This window comes from Alligator sinensis, unplaced genomic scaffold (assembly GCF_000455745.1).
Source record: "Alligator sinensis unplaced genomic scaffold, ASM45574v1 scaffold619_1, whole genome shotgun sequence".
NCBI lineage: Eukaryota > Metazoa > Chordata > Crocodylia > Alligatoridae > Alligator > Alligator sinensis.
The window spans coordinates 762,234-774,948 of record NW_005842134.1 but is presented as its reverse complement, the minus strand read 5'-3'; the positions used below and the strand labels follow the sequence as shown (position 1 = coordinate 774,948).

Sequence of the window (12,715 nt, the reverse complement as noted above, 5' to 3'; positions counted from 1 at the left end):
TAATATCTTTTATTGGAGCAATGGTATAGTTGGGAGAGGTGCCCCACTGCTATGTACCAGCTAGAGCAAACACCTGTGCAGAACTCCGATAAAGACAGGATATGAGAAAAAACATGATCCCACTTCTGCCATGACAGTTTAGTTCAAGATGACAAAAATTAAAAGGGGTTTGCTCCCACATACTAAAACCCTGTCACTCAGCTTTAAAGGAATCAAACAGCAGGTCTGAGTGCAGGACTGCAAGGAAAGTTACAGGAGGAAACTGGACACCAAGAGGGTGGAGCTTGACTTTCAGCCCCAACATAATTATTTGACTTGACAATCAGAGTGCAGAGGCTGTACAGAGACCAGCAAAGCAGAGACATTTCCACAATGCAAGCAGGTAAGCCAGACATTCAGGAGTGCAGAATGACTCCTCTTGTATAACATGCAAAGTAAGAAGAATCCATATTCTCAGTTGTGACTTTTTTCTCTGTTTTTATAGGAATAAATAGGATATACGCATTCACAGAATGGTATGTGGCTTTGTGGGTCTCTTTCATCTACAGAGAGAGAGAGAGAGAGAGAGAGAGAGAGAGTGTTTAGAGATTTTGGGTTGCTCTATTTTGTGGCCGTTTCATTTTACCTTCGTAATTACTATGGTACCATCAATACAATTCTATTCTTACAAGCATATCTCGTGTGGATCATTAGTGTTGTGTAAATATTAGTTACTTATAAGCAGGGATCCTGGTTTTCTGTTTAAAAATCCAAAATACTCTGATTAACACCCCCTAACCCCGCAGATCCACGTTTTTCCACAATTAAAATAAAACACCACTATATATATATGTATCAATTGAACACAATGTTTTATTGATCTATTTACAGTTTTAAAGCAATTTGGAAACCTACCAGTGCATCAATTATTATAAGAAAATAAATACTAAATACCTATAATATTTTGGCATTTGATTTTGGTTTTTTTATCATAGAAAATTAGAGTTCCTCTTGCTCCCTTTGCTCACCAATGTGAGTTCAGCTGCAGCTGTCTACCCTACTGCTTTGTGGCACTGAGTAGCAATGATATGCCATTGCCCCTCACTCCTGACCCCCAGCATCCCAACCCCTGCCCCCACCCCACCCCACCGTCCCAGCCCTGCTCCTGCCCTTCACTCCTGACCTGCTGCCCCCCACCCCCACGCTCCAGTCCCCCAGTGTGTGGAGAAGAGGGTGGGTGTGTAGAGCAGGTGGGGTGTCCAACCATAGGCGACAAGATAGGCTTTGCATTGGGGGAATGGAGGGGGCATGTACTCCTCCAGATTTGTGCACCCACGGCAGGGCATGGGGCTGTAGTTTTGCCAGACCAGCATTGGGCAGGAACTGCTTCCATAGCCCAGTGGGCAGGACCTGGCACAGGAGGGCTGAGTGGGGCAGCAAGACTCGCTGCTGCTGCTGCTGCCACCACTGCCACTGGGACCACACCAGCTGCACCACCATGGAATAATGCCATGCCATCAGCAGTGCAAGGAGTACCAGGTTAGGGGTGGGGGGGGACATACACTGCCCTCACCTCTTCCAACTGCTACCCATGGGGGTGGGAGGTGCCCTATCTCACTGACATGGTCCAGCTGCTGCTGCTCCCCTCAGGCCACCTGCACTGCCCTCCACACCATCTCCCCTCCAGGGCAAATGCCACAGCCTGACACAGGAGCAGCTGGCAGCTGGAGGTGAGGGCAGCAGCCCTCCCCTCCCCCCCTCCCCTTCTTCCCCCCCTCCACCGGTCAAATACTCCTTGCACTGGTGATGGCAGGGTATTACTCCAGTCCACCCACCCCTGCTGCAGCACAGGTTGGGCAAACCCAGCCCAAGCTCCCTCCCCCTCCATTCTCCCCTCTCATCCTGCAAACAGCGCCAGAGCTGGGAGGGGGCTAGACCTAGGGTAGGGAGGCTGCAGACAAACAGCTCCTCCTGGATCAGATCCAAAGTGAAACCTGCCCCTAGCCCCCAGGCCAACAGTGAACATTTGTTAGGTCAGGGGGAGAGAAGTGGGGAGGGAGGGGTTTCTGTACCTCATGGTGCTTTCTGCAAAGTGCCATTAGTTGCAGTGGGGAGCTGCACATTTGTCAGCGCCCCGCAAGAAAGACAACTTTCCCATTTTGGAAGTGAAACAATATGATTTGGGGATTTGAAACTGACCTCACTTCCTGAAAAGCAAATAGGTTCAGATGTGACTTGCCAAACTACATCCCTCTTATATCACCAGTGATGATACTCTGTTGATTGCAGGCTGAGGCAGAAACTGGGCTTCCTCAGTTTAACAACTGGGCATGACGAGTACATGGAGGAACATGAACAGAACCAAGAAGTGCCTGAGAGGTATTATATAAGCAAGTAACAGGTGTGGGAGACCTTCTTTTCTCACAAAATCTGTTAGTACAGAGGGTGGAAACCTATGGCCTACACCCTGGATACAGCCCACAGAGCCATTTGGTATGGCCTACAGACATGAAGCTTTGAGAAAAGGGGGTTTCCTCTTTGGGTGCTCTCTCTGGGCTGCTGAGGGGACAAGTGATGGCCAGGTCCTAGCACCCACCTACCCGCATCTGACCTGGGGTGAATTGTTCCAGTCTGCAGCTGGATAAGATTGCCTACCCTGCATTAATAAATATATAAACTGCAGGGCAAGTTCCTCTGGCTTGAGGCAGACATAGAGCGACCATGGGCATTGGAGGAGATGAGGTGTTGCTATGGGACTCTCCTGCAGCTTCTGAACAGTGACAACTTTCCTGCAGCTTTATCCTCACTTGCCTGATACATTAAAGCACCAGTCAAATGGTTTAAGAGCTACAACAGACTCAGCTTACAAAGCTCTTTCTGGTGCAAAGGCCTTAGATACTTCAATAGTCTCCACAAAGGACAGAGAAGTATGTGGTAGTAGACTGTAGAGCTAAAAGGATACTTAATCACAGGAATAATAAGTCAGATGGACTTCAGCTTCTGTCCTGCTTTCTTTCTTTGCAGGGATGGGGTTTCACATGAAGAAAGACATGCACAACATTCATCAAACATGCCTCAGGAATCTATTTTGTAGCTGTGTTGATCTGAGACAAAGAGAAATGCAAAACTCTAAAACTTTTGTTGGTTCAGAGATGATACCTTTTATTAAACCAACTAAATATAGCAAAAAAGATTCTTTCTTTGCAAGCTTTTCGGGCACATACACCCTTCTTTAGGCTCTTTACAAGTTCTCTTAGGTAGAAAATAAACTTCATTTTTGCACAGAGGAAGTTGAGACTGGACGTATATTCCCCTGAGTCTGAGAAGGATGCTATTCTCTCCTGTAGGATGGTATTTGTAGTCCACTTTAGCTAGAGCTCATGTTCACTAGCCGGCCTTTTACACTGAAGTAGGATACGTGGAGAGTCACTGGAGAAGTGACAGTGAATTGGTCAAGTGATCTGGAGAATGATTGGTCCAGCTGCAGAAAACACCTTGGAAATCTTCTGACCCAGACCTTGACAGCAAAACAACAAGAGAGATCAGGGGAAAAGAGCATGTGTATGTGATAGGGGACATAGCAAAAGAAAACAAGAGCAGAGAAAAAGAGCCATACCAAGAGATGCCGCAGCCATTCTGAATGTCTGATTCATAAGGAAGAAAACTAGATAAGTGGGATGAAGGTACAGAACAGAGGGCAAAAAGGCCAAAAGGGCCCAATAGACTTTCGACTTTTTTGACCTTTATTATTAAAAACCCCAGCAAGAACCAGTTAAAAGCAACCAGTTAGAAGCACAGACCTATGTGAGGCTAGATGTGAAAAACAAACAAAAAACAAAGAATAACAATTCAAGAAAGTAACAATGAAGAAAACCCTTGCACCTCCCCCATTCCCACATGCCTGTGATCACACTTTAAGCACCCTCTTCCACAAAGCTTAGCCCCCACATGGCCCAACAGGAGGCAGACTGGGCCACATTTTGCTTTAGGGTAGTGGTGGGCCAGATGAGTGGCAAAGGGATCATTTGCAGGCCAAATAGGGCTCTGGGACCCAGCACTGTCTCCTCCCTGTCCTGTGTGCCAAGATTGGACCCAGGAGCCTGGTGCCACCCCCTTCCACCCCCTGCATGCTGGGATTGGGTCCTGGAGGCCTGGCCCTACCCCCTCTGAGCCCTGGAAGTCAGGATTGGGGCCTAGTGACACACCAGGATTGGGCCCTGGGCCCCCACCCCGACCTGGCCCTGCACCTGGATGAGTTGCCAGATCCAGCATGCAGGTCCCGGGAATGCCCATGGGTCCAGAGACATGGTATCAAGGAAGTGGTGGTGCTGTTCTTCCACTGCCAAATTTACAGACTTGCAGGGAACCCTGCAGGCCAGACAACACAGTGCCATAAGCTGGATCTGGCCTGCAGACCAGGGGTTGAGCACCCCTGATTTAGGGCAATGACTTGATCTTTAATGTTTTTTCTTAATTAGGGAGGTTGTTGACAGAGACTGGCTTGCCTCCTCCTAGGTGTCTTTGCCTGGTGTGCTGTCTTCCAGGCTTCTCAGTCCTGAGCTGTCTGGGCTGGGCCTCACCTTTTAAAGCCTCAGGGGCCCTAGGGGCAATAATTGTGAGGTCCAGCCACCCCCATATTCACGCCCATGCCTGCAGATATTATGAGCTATCATTCCCAGGAGTCACCTTGCCTCAATACACAATCTGTCCTACTCAGGCCTCTAAGCACTTGTTGGGGTATTGGCCTTGCCAGGCTTCTGCCTCCTCTTTCTAGCTGGGATCCCTCAGCCTAGGCCCACTGCACCCGGGCTTGGCTCATGAGCTCCAGCCCTCTTGGATTCTGTCTCTCTGACCCTAGTTTTGTGCCTCCTGGGCTATGGGCCCTGGCCCCCTTGGCTTTAGGGCAAAGTTCCTGAACTCAGAAACCAGACACATCTGACTGAGGAGCTGAAAGAAATGGAGGGCATCATCAGAAGGAGACCTGGTCAGCCAGTTTTGGTAGCTCTTCAGCATCGCCATCTTAGACTGGCCCAAGAGGAAGCTGGGCAGGCAGCTTACTCCCACTATCTGGCACGGGATTGAATAGATGTATGCCATCTCGCCAAAGCCCAAGACAAGAGTGCCAAAAAGGGCACTGAAGGCAGCAAAAAATGGCCACAGCTGGGGGCAGTCCAGGAAGACATAGTAGAGGGTCTCCTACATGTCCTTGCAAAAGGGGCCGGCTGCCATCCCTGCCAAGGTCATGTAGCAGACAGAGGCACCAGTGGCCAAGGCCCGAGCAGCAGGCACCACTGAAATTCGCTAGTCTGCGTAGTGATGGGTAGTTTGTAAGAAGAGTCTACAATGAGTTTCTCAAGCAGCAGGATGGAGGGTGTGCAAAACAGCACTGTGCTACAAGACAGCAGCCACAAAGTTTTTAATAAAAAAATCAGGACTCAGCCATGGTAAGAGAGACTAGGAAGGTGCCAGTGCCACTATTGTAGCTGTGTGTTGACCCCCTCAGCAGGGCCTTCCCAATTCTAGGCTGAGTATAGTGGTGGGCTGAGGAAGATCCCCAGCGCTTTTATATCAACACAGCATCAGGACAACCTCCTGGCTGGTTTGGGAGACATGCATCAACCCAGGCGCCCAGCAGAAGAGAGTTGCTTTTGGAACAGTTAATATAGGCCAAGGAGGCAGGCTGACAGTCTTATCAGGGCCTGGATGTTGTTCTCACAGCTCACAGTCAGGCGCAGATAGAGGAAAGCTTCAGAGCAGGTTTGTCTGACTGGCAGCCTCTCTCCCTCCAGCTTACACTTCCTTCCCCCACCCCAGGGACAGAGCAGTTCAGCAGAGACCAGGGAGCTGAGGATGAGGCTGTGGCCATGTGATGCAGTAATGTGGAGGGTGCCCCCAGGTGGGCATGCAGCCGGGCTCCCATGCAGCTGCATGGGGCAGCAATGAGCTTAGGGGAGGGTAAGCGGGGGGTGCAGTGGGGGGGTCTATGCCTGCAGGGAGTATAGCCTCCCTGCTGCTTAGAAGTTGGAGAGCCCTGCTTCAGAGGATGGAAGCCTTTCCTCTGGTCCAAAAGGGTTTTACTTGTTTTGCTGTCTTCTGTGGGCACAATGATCAAGTATCTCATTTCCTCACTGCACTGAAGATTTCCCAGTGCTCTCAGTAATGCAGCTCCACATGTAGTTAACAGTGTAACTCAGGGCTCAAACCATTGTACTTCAGGGACTGGATTGCTCTGGCATTGGGATGAGCCACCAGGCTGAGTCCACAGCCAGTTGTAATAGGGACAGGCATCTGTTATAGGACTGGAAGGGAACTCCCAGGTCATGGACTCTAGGTCCCTGAAACTAAGGCATCCATGCAACACATGTTCCCGCAAGAACTCTGCAGAGTTCCAGCTCTGACATGCTCATGAGCACATGGGTTTGAAGGTTATAGCTCCATCGCAGGACTGTTAATGTGCTGGTACCTTGCACATGGCTTTAACTAGGTTCAAACTTCTCCAGCTGACCTACTGCAGTGGTCCTACAACTTTATGGGGCAGCCTCCTGGCAGCAAGTGACCCTCCCTCTGCTGAATCAGACCTAGCAGAGCATCTCCCTTCCTGCTGCGCCAGACCACCCCTGGCCACAGGCACCCATGTATGGACAAGGGTTTGTTTCACATTCATGCGTACTGTACCAGGCCTAATCCCAGACGGGTATTAGTCTTTTGGTCACACAGCCATACCCAACATGAAGGGAAAGGCTTTTCCCTGATCTTGTACTATGCAAGTCTCAAATCTCCTCATCAGTAGAGCTGCTGTGCTCACAAATGATTTCCCAAAAAGCTGTCACCATTGAGCATTTTGTGTGACTACTGCTTCTAGTTGTTAACAAAGTCTGGTGTTTAAATAACAATGCACAATCTGGGCCATCCTCTGGGAACATACAGGCTGTACCTATTGTGTTACACCTCATTAAAACTTTCCATGTTGTTACTGAAATCTGGACCTGTTCCCTGTGCATTTCCCTTCTGGCACAGCCTAGACCTACTCAGCCACTGCAATTCATAACAGAAGGCCAGTTTGCAGAAGTAACCAAGTTAAAAATATTTTTATACTATGGCTTGGATCTTCACTTACACCTAGGGGCTGCACAGCAGAGCTCCAGTGTTGCCGGTGCTTGTGACCTTGGGGTGAGTCTTATTTGGTGTCTTTGTTAAAGCTCCAACTCTTAGAGTCCTGTATTTCTAGGAAGATCTCCATTTTCACACCAAAGGACAAGTACATTTTTGTTCCTTGTTCTTGAAGAAGAGCTTGGGGCCTCCCTCATATGAGCTCCACTAAGTTCTGAAATCAGAGAGAAAACAATCTCTTGATTTTTAAGGAAAATTATGCTGAGCATTGGCACTCGTTGATACTGCTACTCACAAACATGATTCACAAAGTCCCTATAAAACAACTGTGTGAACTGTAGATCCCAGATCTGTCCAGGTCTCCAGGGTACAGGCAGACAGATCTATTGTATCAGGATCAAATGATGGATAGAAGCAATCCAGACAATTTTTACATCTGGGGGATTTTGTTGCCATTCAAATGTAGCAAACCTGCAGCATCAGTACAGGAGGTCAGACCAGATGATCTAATGGTCACTCTTTGAATTGACCTAAAGTGTTTTGACTGATGCCCTCCAAGCACTGTCCAGTGATTAATTTGCTTGTCTGAGCAAATTGTCAGATGGCGAAGGATTGGCAACCCTGCTTTACAGAGGGAGAAAGGGAAGCAGGGAGAAGTGAAAGGAGCTGCCCATGGGGTCATTGTCACAGCTAGGACTGAAGCTCAGAACTCCTTGTATTCTGGTCCCACTTGCCATGATGTTGAGTGATAAGCTGCTGGTTTGGGGAAAAAATAACTGTTTGTTTACTGGGGAGGGAGAAACCTCACACGAGATAGTATCAGTGACAAAGTTTCCTTTTCCTCAAGGCAGAGAATGTCATACTTATGAGGGGGGAAAAACAAGACAAAACAGGCCTTTGGATCTCAGCAAACATCCTTGGACTCTGGCACAACACTGGGGTTTATGAGACTCAGCTGTGCTGGTGGTGCTACAAGTGGGAAATTGAGTAATTGAAATTCCTGTCATTACTTAGGAGCAATTCAAACTTTGCCCTTTACTTAGTCACAATTCAAAGGTCAGGGAGGGTTCTGATCAGGTGATTGGGAATGAGGACAGGCAACTTGAACCTCCAGAGAATGGAGGCTAACAGGACCTGCTTTATTCTCCAGCCTTCATTCTGTCCATACCCATGGCAGTCATTCAAGCAGCCTGTAGGGAGATTATTGTAGTGAGACATCATGTCAGCCCAGGGCAACTCCAGTCACAACTCCCATCTTTAATTCCTCCTTTCCATCCCCTTCCTGGCCCCAGGGATGGATTGAGGTGGGGCTGCAGGGGGAGCGGGGTGCAGTGGGACACTTGCACCCCACTTTGATTCCTGCTCCACCTAAAGTTTAAAACCAACTGCCTGGCAGCGGCAGCAGCATTTCTAGTCAGTCAGTGCTGAGGGAGTCATTTGGCCTCAATGGTTCATTGTAATCTACCTGGTCCCTTCTTAACTGTTCATTCCACAGGAGTGAGGGGCCCTCTCTTCTTTTTCAAGGTCTTGATGTTCCACCGATCAAGCTATCCTTTGTTCTGCAATTTTGCTGTCTGTTTGCTGCTCCTGGTGATAAAACTCCTATTTCACAGCCCTGCGGATTGGGAACTCATTCTGATGAAGTTACATGCATTTTTGCTTCAATATTAAACTAAATAATACAGTCCTAGGCCCCTAGCATACAATAAAGCTTCAAGTTTATTTTTAACTGGAGAAAAATGTGTGTTGTTTTATATGTGATGATGCACCTCACCATCTGCGTCCCCCTTTTCAAAATTCTAGGTCTGCCCATGCCTGTCCCTGCACTTGCATGACACTAAAACTCCCACGTGCTTCCAGGTGAAGCTCTTGTGAACCTGATTCTGCCCCTGACATTGCTCTTAACTAAGGAGGACATATCCCTGCTCTGCACAGCTTCTTCGTGCTTCTTGCAATCTGACTGTGCAGTGCTCAATCAGGCCTCAAGGCAGGCAAGAGGAAACAGATCGGGCCAGGGGGATGAGAGTAAGCTAGAAGGTGCATCACTGAACAAGATGGCTTCTTAAGTGGAAGAAAGCAGGCCCTGGGTTCTAGCTTAGCTCCTGCTCCCAATGCTATTATCTATCCATTTTATCCAGTGATGCAAGGTGCAGTTAGCCAGATTCATGAGGAGGGCTGGAGAAGGTTCTGGGTAATGCTTGATCTGTAGCCTGAAAACTAGGGAGACCCTCATCCAGATCTCCTGGGTAAACGTGCTAATCACTAGGTTATTTGGTAAAGCATTAGTGGGTGTTTTTTTCTGGCTTCTGCTGGGCCATGATTTCAAGACTTTTGCCCAGATACACAGATGCAGAACTACATACTTGCCCAGCCAGAGTGCAGCCTAGTGAGCATACTCAGCCACCATGTGGATCTTGCACTAGAGCAGCTAGAGCATCTTACACACCCACACTATGTGGAATAGGATCAGGAACAGTGGATCAGTGCCAAAGCTGTATGGCTCGGACACTGCTATTGCAAAAAGGAGAAAGTAAAATAGGATCCTGCCCTATCAGCTCCAGTGATTTACCTTGGGATACAGCAACAGTATTAGATTCAGGGGTCCACGAACTGCAAGCCATGTGGAAAAGGAATGGACATAGTCACTATGCCCGATGCAATCTCAAACTCTCTGCATCCTGGAACAATGTGATCAAAGTGAGCCTTGCATGGTTTTGGACCAGAATAGGCTGAATGTGTTTAATCAAATAATGTTTCTCTTCAGCAGAGTCTTTCAGTTTCCTGTTTCCACCTCCTGGTTGCTGTTTTCAGAATAGAACTGAGGGAAAGGTGGAGTCGGTGACTTAATGCATTTAATACATTCCACCTGCACAGTCTGTGGTATGAGGATGCAGATAGATTATACTTTGTATCCAAGTTGCATTATATACATCAGCAGGTGCTGGCTGTGTTGTATTACAGCATCCATCATGGATGTGTCTATGCTGTTCCACACCTACTAGACTGCTGTATCGGTTTCCCAGGCCACAGGGCCTCATGTCACAAGCTGCTGGAGTTTGAACAGAAGCTGATCACAGGCAAATTGGGGCCCGCACCCTGGGGAAGAGTCCAGCAGAGCCCCACAGCCCTCCCAAGGGTGCAGGCAGGAGGCTGCTGCTGCCAGCTGGGACTGTCCCTGGGAGCTGAGCTGGTGGAGGGAGGCAGAGCGCAGCCTTGGTGCTGTGCTCCACTACCCCCCACCGGGCTCAGCTCCACGGGGCTGCAAGCGGCTGAGAACCGAGCCAGGTGGAGGCAAAGCGCAGCCCCCAGGCGGAGGCGGGCGGAGCGCAGCCCCTGGGCAGCAACTTGCCCACCTCCACTGGGCTGCAAGCTGCTGGGTTCCCCTGCCCGGTGGAGGCAGGTGGAGCGCAGCCCCTGGGTGATGATGCGTAATGTCCCCCCTCCCCCAAACCACTGACAGTCTGGAAGCAGCAAACCCCTAACCCAGTCCACATTTCCTCCCCCTTCCCTTAAGTGTCCTCCTTCCGTCCCACATCTGCAACACCACACACGCTTGTATACGGACACAGATTTAAAGTATAAATTAATTTATTTTAACATAACTAAGAGAAAGAACAAAGCACTCCTCAGAGTTGTTGTCAGCAATATGTCCTGCCAGACAATCACACACAAGGGCTGCCTGACCAGCCTTTCCTTGAGGATTTCTCTTCAGTCCCTGTACTGCTGCTGCCCGGGCACATCCCTGTTGTCTGGCCACTGCCTGTTGCACTTCTTCTTCCCATGACTCCTTGAAAACCTCTCCATGGCTCTCACAGATATTATGCAGCACGCAGGCTGCCACTACAAAGGCCGTGATATTTTCTGGCTCCATCTCGAGCCAGCATGTAAACTCCCTCCACGGTCCTTTCAGTCAGCCAAACACACATTCCACGGCCATACTGCAACTGCTCAGATGGTAGCCAAAAACCAGCTTCTGCCTCCACTGGGCTGGGTTCCCAGCAGCTTGCAGCCTGTTGGAGGGTTGGTGATGTTCCCTCCATAAGGCCTCATGAGCCAGGGCTTTAGGGAGTAGGCAGTGTCTGCTAATATAACCAGGGGAAAAATGACACAGTGAATCACTGTCTCCTTCATGCTGGGTGTGTAGTGTCCTTTCTCTATGAGGCCAGGCAGAGGGGAGTTTCTGAACATGCACTCATCATGCATGCTGCTGGCCCACCCAGTATAAATGTTCAGGAACCCCTTCTCATTGAAGCCATCTATGGCTTGCTGTGGATTCACCAGGCAGATAATTTTGTTTGAAGCGATCTCCTTTAGTACCTGGCATACCTCACAGGTTGCCAACCCAACCGTGCAGGCAGCCATGCTGAACTGGTTTGCGATGTAGCAGAGGCTGGGTGGACTGGCCAGTTTCATGATGGCCATTGCAACCCTCTTTTCTGGTGGGATGGCCCGATGTATGTTAGTGTCCTGTCTCATGATGTGGGGCCCAAGACGATATGATAGAACATCTCCCTTTTCATTCAGCACATCTCCAGCCACTGCTGGTCGTTCCAAGTCGTCAGCACGATTTGCTTCCACCAGTCCAAGCTGCTCCCATGGGCCCACACCATACAGAGTCTGGTCCTCCTCAGGTTTCTCAACAGAGCCCAGTCATCTTCCACTTCTTCGCTTTCCTCTGGGTATTCCAAGTCCTCTGAGTACCTGTATCTTCTTCTTATTCTCATTGCTGTTAAAGCAGGAACACACCTTGCCACTAAATACTCTTTCATCATGACCAGGTCAAAAGATGCTTAGATGCAGGGGTGGAGGTAGATGTCATCTACCTAGACTTTAAGAAGGCCTTTGATACAGTATTGCATTCTGTTCTTGTAAATAAACTGACAGGCTGTGATGTAGATGATTACACAGTCAGGTGGGTGGCAAATTGGCTTAGGGGTCTCACCCAGAGAGTGGTGGTGGACAGGTCAATATCAACCTGGAAAGATGTGGGCAGTGGGGTTCCGTAAGGATCAGTCCTTGGACCGGTGCTATTCAATGTCTTCATCGGTGATTTGGACGAGGGCGTGCAGAACACCCTGTCCAAGTTCACAAATGATACCAAATTATGGGGCAAAGTTAACACACAAGAGGGTAGGGAATGGATCCAGGCGGATCTGGACAGGTTGGAAACATGGGCAGAACGAAATAGGATGCAGTTCAACAAAGACAAGTGCAAAGTGCTGCACCTGGGCAAAAAGAACCACCAACACACTTACAGGCTGGGAGATGACTGTCTCAGCAGCACAGCAGTGGAAAGGGATCGTGGAGTCATAGTTGACTCCAAGATGAACATGAGTCATCAATGTGACAAAGTGATCAACAAGGCTAACTGCACTTTATCATACATTAGCAGGTGCATGACAAACAGGTCCAGGGAGGTGATCCTTCCCCTCTATGTGGCACTGGTCAGGCCACAATTGGAGTTCTGCATCCAATTTTGGGTGCCACACTTCAAGAGGGATGTGGAGAATCTTGAGAGGGCTCAGAGGAGGGCCACTCGTATGGTCAGAGGCCTGCAGGCAAAGCCCTACGAGGAGAGGCTGGGGGACCTAGATCTCTTCAGCCTTCACAAGAGAAGGCTGAGAGG

General features: G+C 49.2%; 1 long non-coding RNA gene across 1 annotated transcript; it reads left to right on the top strand.

Moving 5' to 3' along the window:
- The first annotated feature begins 272 nt into the window (after positions 1 to 272).
- LOC102373144 lies at positions 273 to 3,189 on the top strand. Its single transcript, XR_324015.2, has 4 exons — positions 273 to 382; positions 485 to 515; positions 2,269 to 2,358; positions 3,004 to 3,189. It is a non-coding gene; the product is annotated as an uncharacterized LOC102373144 (long non-coding RNA).
- Positions 3,190 to 12,715: the final 9,526 nt, after the last annotated feature.